This window comes from Mus pahari, chromosome 3 (genome assembly GCF_900095145.1).
Source record: "Mus pahari chromosome 3, PAHARI_EIJ_v1.1, whole genome shotgun sequence".
Lineage (NCBI taxonomy): Eukaryota > Metazoa > Chordata > Mammalia > Rodentia > Muridae > Mus > Mus pahari.
In genome coordinates this window covers 20,466,528-20,472,733 of record NC_034592.1, presented here as the reverse complement: position 1 = coordinate 20,472,733, position 6,206 = coordinate 20,466,528, and the positions used below count along the sequence as shown (strand labels likewise).

At 48.8% G+C, this 6,206-nt stretch overlaps 1 protein-coding gene across 6 annotated transcripts in view; it reads left to right on the top strand.

Moving 5' to 3' along the window:
- The window catches only part of Ralgps1 (Ral GEF with PH domain and SH3 binding motif 1), a 215,184-nt gene that overhangs the window by 166,749 nt on the left and 42,229 nt on the right, over positions 1-6,206 (top strand). The gene's annotated exons all lie outside the window — the stretch shown is intronic.

The following is a 6,206-nucleotide window of genomic DNA, read 5'->3' as shown; positions in this document are numbered from 1 at the left end:
TTTCTTTTTTTTTTTTTTTTTTTTTGTTTTGAGACAGGGTTTCTCTTTGTAGACCTGGCTGTCCTGGAACTCAGAAATCCGCCTGCCTCTGCCTCTGCTTCCGAGTGCTGGGGCTGCAAGTGTGCTCCAACATCGCTTTTTTTTTTTTTTTTTTTTTTCAGAATTAAATACCATCTTTATTTGTCACTTCTGATGTAGAAAATTTTATGGGCCAACAAGATGGCTCAGAGAGAACAGGCACCAGCAGCTACGACTGACCCCCTGAGTTCCGTCTCCAGAGTCCGTGTGGCAGGAGGCGGGAGCCTACTTCCGAGAGCTGTCTCCTGACTTGCACATGTGCATCGTAGCGTGCATGTGCAGACACGCAGGAATACATGAATGCCATTTAAATATTTTTAAAGTTATTTCTGCTTTTGTGTTTTTATTTGTGCTCCTTTTGTTTTTTCTGTTTCTATAAAATAAGTAGTTTCCTTTCTTATCTGAAGTGTTAATGTAAGTGTCTACAGCTGCAGTTCTTTTCCTCAGTTACACAACTCCCCATCATATGTGGATAGTTTGTAGTTTGTGAGTTTTTCCTCTCTTCAGTATGGTTATTTTATAAAATTTGTTTTCACTCCCTGGGCAGAAGAGGGGATGGAACTGCTCCAGACCCACTGAGCACGTGGGTTCTGAGCGTGGGAGGTATGATTTCTCCCAAAGGAAATTCGGGTTGTTTCCAAGAGTGGGGAGTAGGGTATTGGGCAGAGCAACGCGTCAGCTTCTTTTCTTTTGCCAATAAAGTTAATGAAGGATCAGTGAGAGTTTTTTACACAGCACAGTGTCCAGCGCCAAACAAACCCAATACCAGTCAACAGATGGCCGCCTCCCTCACGCTTCTGACCTGCTCTACCTCACGGCTCTCTGGGTGCCGGGGCCTCTGGCTCGGCTATCACCTCCTCACACCTGTAGATCTCCTGAGGGACCTGAGGCTATGCCCTCATTTCCTAGGGAGGCTGGGGGGGGGTGGCTTCTCCTGCGCCCCAGGGGTCTGTCCTGGCTACAGGACTCTGCCCACGTGCATTTGCAATCACTAACAAGGCCATGTGCTCACACCGGAAACCATGTCTTCTCCCCACCTGACACGTGACTGCTCCATGCTGAAGGCCTGGGAAACATTGTGTCTCTGGCATTCAGAGGCCACAAACTTTCCATAAGGCCCAGACTTTAAATAAGGATTCATTCTGAAGTTCCCAGTTTGCATGATAGATGTTAATTGGCAGGCATTAATTAATACAGTCATCTCCGTCCTCTCAGGGAGCCAGGGCTGCCCGCAGACAGCGGGTCGGCTTGCTGCTGTCTTAAAGACCAAAGCAAACCACGCAGCTCTAATGAGCAGGCACTCTGTTATTTCATTTGGTATTTACCAGGATGGTTTATGGGGTGGAACCACACAAGTGTAGCTCTGGGGGCCAGCTCCTCATTTCTGAATTCTGAAAGTCATCTTTTCAGGCTAAGCAGAAAGAGCGTGGAAAAAGTCTTTCATCTCAGATTTTGAAAGAGAAACTAGAAAGTGGTAAAATGGAAAAGTGGCGTGCCCTCCTGCCGGGCAGGTTTCTTTCCCCTCGACACAGCAGAATTTTCCAGAAAAGATAGCGGTGTGAGAAAAACCAAAACCAGACTGGGGCTGGAAGTGAGACAGGACGGCCAGGAAGAACAAGGGTGCAGTGAGCCTTCCCTGGGCTTGTGGGGCTCCGGGCCAGCCATGGGCCTTGGCTCAGCCTGGCTGTCTGCTCCCGGCTTGCAGAAGTCCCTGCACACCACCAGGCAGGGGTCCTTTCTGAAGGCATCACCTTTGTCAGCCGGTATAAAGGTGGCACAGGGCAGAGGTGAAGTTGGGGTACCGCGTGCCTCAAAGGAGGCCTAGTCTGTGAGCAGGTATGGTTGTGTGATGGTGCCCCCAGGTGAGAGGCCACAGCCTCATGCCTCCCACCCCCAGCTCAAGCTGGGACCCTCTTCTTTGGGCCAGCCCATGCCTCCCAGTCCCTACCCCTAGTGCTGCCATCAAGACAGGCCTGAATTCCCACCCCTGTCCTTGGAAGCTGTGGGAATTTGGCCTATCCCTTTTTCCTCCTACGCCTCAGTTTCTTAACATAGTGTGTGGACAGTTGAGAGTAAAGGAGTCCCGAGACCAGCAGCACGTCCCCCCTTCCCCGCCTACATGATGGACAGTGGCTCTTCCCATCACCTAAGCCTCTCTCACTGTGTCAGTACCTCACAGTCTAGCCCAGTCCCTTGGCACCACTGATCCCCACTGCAGCCAAAGCCAGTGGCTGGTCCAATTACAGTCTGTGGTAGCAGGCCAACAGCACAGTGTCATCTGCTGCAGTCACTGTCTAAATAGGAACAGGAGTTGTACTATCCCAGGCCAGATGGGCTCCCAGCACTGGCCCAGCTACTGGGTGGTCCCATGCGGCTGGTGTCTACCTTCCATGGTTATAGCAGTTGTAGCCAGACCATCCCGCCCATGGCCATCCCTCTGCTACTTCTAGCCGGTCTGTGTGGCAGAGCTGGCAGGGCCCCCAGGTCTGGGTGGGCCACTGAGGTAAGGCCTGAGACCGATGTGCTCAGGCAGGCCTGGGATGTGTAACAGGAGGGAGGAGCCACAGCCTCCCTTCAAGCCCCTCTGGAGAATGTTAATTCCAAAGTAGAGATGAGGAGGAAGAGCCAGAGCCTGGGTACCCATGCCCTGGTTCAGCTGTTATATGTCCCCATCCTGCCTCATTGGCTTCCAGGTACTCCTGGTAGCCCGGTGCAGTGTATGTCAGCTGGACAGAACTGTTTATGGATCCTGCCTTGGCCACTTTCCCACCGTGTGGCCTCAAGAAAGTAATGTAGCCTCTTCTAGTTTTGGTCCCTTTGTAGAAGAAGGACCATGGTTTCCTGGTGTCCACATTGTCCTTACTCAACAATCTGATCGCATCTTCAGTTTAGGACCAGGATGTAGTAAGTGCTTAGCAACCCTGAGTCAGTACCATCTTTTTTTTTTTTTTTTTTTTAAACAGGGTTTCATTATGAAACGTGGATGAACAAAGTTAGAGCTCTGTGCGCACTAGGCAAGCTCTCTACCCACTGAGCTACAGCTATAGCCTCAACCCCCAATCTTATCATCTCTTTCCTCAACTACAAAGCAAGAGCGATGAGGAGCATCTCATCAGGCTGTTGTCTGGGTTAACACAGACACACCCCCTGATCCTCAGTCTCCTCCTCACCTCACGTTCACCAGGCAGCTCTGGGGGTGTGCGCGCGTCCAGACCTGCTCCCAGGCCGTGAGGAGCCCTGTCAGGGAGGAGTCAGCTGTCAGGGTACAAGCATCTGGTTTATGTTACAGACCTAGAAATATCTCCTGTGGTTGGCTAGTACAACAGGAAAGGTTTCCCTGGATTCCTGCGCCGTTGGCAACGTGTACCATTTCCATAGCCCCGTCTGTTGAGGGAGTACAAAAGTGTAGATGTTCGCTGCCCAGCTTCACAAGACTTAGCCGCCAGCCACTCACCCTTCCCTCACCACTGTGACATGAGTCTAACTACTCAGGGTCTGAGGTGCAGGCAGGTGCTAGAGTCTGGGTGTTTTACAGAAGGGCTTTAGGAACTGACTGTCTTAGACAGTAATGAGGCCCTGCCTCGCCCCCGGGTATGCTCAGCTCCTCTGGCCTTGGTTTGTAGAGCACTACTCAGGAATGAGGGTCAGGCCATACTGTCCCTTTGGTACAACACAAGGGAGTCTCCAAGTAGAGTTGGGTCTGAGCAAGGGCCACCCTGATCTGGAGGCCAGTTGGGTGAATATGGGCGACGCATCCCTGCAGAGCTGTCGTAGATCTTAGCATACAGTAGTGAGACGACTGTGTGCAGCCCTGCATCTCTTCAGTCTCCTTTTTCTCAGAGGTGCTGGTCTAGGAAGGGACAGGGCTTCCCAGGGGACCCTAGGAAACCTCAGTCCCCACCTCCTGCCCTGCTCCTGGGCTGAGCTGCTGGCTAGCCTGTGAATCAGCCAAGCTGGAGCCTGCTCACTGCATCTGGAACCACCCCACGCCATGGCCCACATCCCTCCACCCCCACACAGTACTGGGGGATGCTTTTTGTTGTGGTTTCAGCCATAATGGGATTTTCAGGATTGCCATGAATCCTCAGGGAGGCAACTGAGTTACACTTTTTTTTTTTTTTTTAAAGAGCAGGAAAAGTTTAAGAGTTCAAGAGAAAGAATGAATCTGTGAAGTCAAACCCACCACACTTAGAATGTTTAATCAAGGAAAATTATTATTAATTATTAAAAATTGGAAAACAGTGCCATCAGAAGGAAAGGAACCGGCCGGGCCTGTGAGGAGCCACCAGATGTGTCTGTGAGCTAACGGTTTCCCAGAACAATTGAAGCTATTTTAAAGGCAGACGAGTGACTCATTGTACCCAGCATCCGAAAGAGTAAGCAAGCGAGCGAGCCAGGTTCTCGCTGGTAGCAGGAAGCCTGAGATGAAGGAGGAAGCCGAGGTTCCACTCACATCTCTGTCACTTACCAGCGGTGTGACCTTATGCCAATTTCACATCCTCTCTGAGCTTCGTTTTCCTCCTTTCCAGAGTGGGAGTTGAAAGGATAAATAAGAAGATGAGCATGCGCCTGGCTGGCATGGTGGCGCACATCTTTGATCTCAGTACTTGGGAGATAGAGGAATGTGAATCTTTGTGAATTCGAGGCCAGCCTGGTCTATAGACTAGTTCCAGGATAGCCTGGTCTACATAGTAAAACCTTGTCTCAAAAAACCAAAAAGAAAAAAAAATAATGTTCTTATTTTTTCTTCAAACAGATTGTCTTACTGCACAATTATGTAATATATAAAAATATATACAGTGCATGTAAAATATAACTCTATGCTATTACATTTGCCATTTCTAATATTTGACATTACAGGATTGTCAGGATTTAGTGTACAATCATTTTGATAAAGTTAGATATTCTAAAGCTAACATTTTCTGATAATGAAAGTCTCTTTAGGATTTACTACATTTAAAGTCATTAAATGTAGAAATCTTACATTTTTCCAAAGATTTATTTTTGTCACATTAAGTTCGTTGTGTGTGTGTACATGTTAGTACACGTGCCCACAGAAGCCAGAGGCACCAAATCCCCCTGGAGCCAGAGCAATCACAATCTGCCTGTCACGGGCTGGGGACCAAACTTGGGTCCTCTGCAAGAGTAGTGCCCGCTTGCACCCTCTCTCCAGCCCCGGAGAATCTGAGAGTAAGGGCGAGCCTGGGCATCCTGCGCTGTGGACGTGGAGGGCATGATGCCTGCCTGCAGGCTGCTGATTCAAGGGCAGAGCTTCGGGCAGCACTGCGGTTCGGATAAGTGTTGTTTTTGTTTAAGTTGTTAAAGCTGTGCAGACAGAATTTTTTTTAAACTTTAGATCTATTTTTAACCTAGAAGTTTCTTATGTGTGCACACTTTCCAATGGTAGGGAATTTTTTCTGTACTTCAGAGGATGTGAATACCATGGTATTGAGTGTTTGAACTTACCAGGCTTTCTGTTAGATGTAGTACTCCATGAGTTGTAGCCTTTGTTTGTTTGTTTTGTTTTGTTTTTGTGTTTTTATTGTGTGTGTGTGTGTTTTGTTTTGTTTTTGTTTTTTGAAACAGCGTTTCCCTGTGCAGCCCTGACTGTCCTGAAACTCACTCTGTAGACCAGTCTAGCCTTGAAATTAGAGATTTCTGCCTCCAGAGTACTGGGATTAATGGTGTGTGCCACCACTGTAGGGAGAGTTGTAGCATTTTGTAAATTCACTTTTTGTCCCTGGTGGTTCCTTGATTTATGTGTTTAAATGCATTCTCCTTTGGCATGTCTTTATCCACACCAGCCATATCTCTTTGTCTTGGTCTTCTTCTGTCTTGAATTGTACTGTGCATGGCTTCTCCTGCCCAGGCCCTCATGCATTATAAATCAGCGTTGCTCAAGGAGCACCTTGAAGAGTGTGCCCTTCATTTCTCTTTACTATCTCCAGATAGTCTGTAGTGCAGCTTTGCAGTCAGCCAGCAGAGAGCCATGTAGAAGCCCTGCCCTTCCACCTTCTCCCCCAACTGAATTGCCTGGGAACCCCGTCCCCAGCCCCTGCTCATCACTGCCCATCAGTCCTGGCTTCAACTCACTTTGCTTGCTTGCTTGCTTGCTTGCTTGCTTGCTT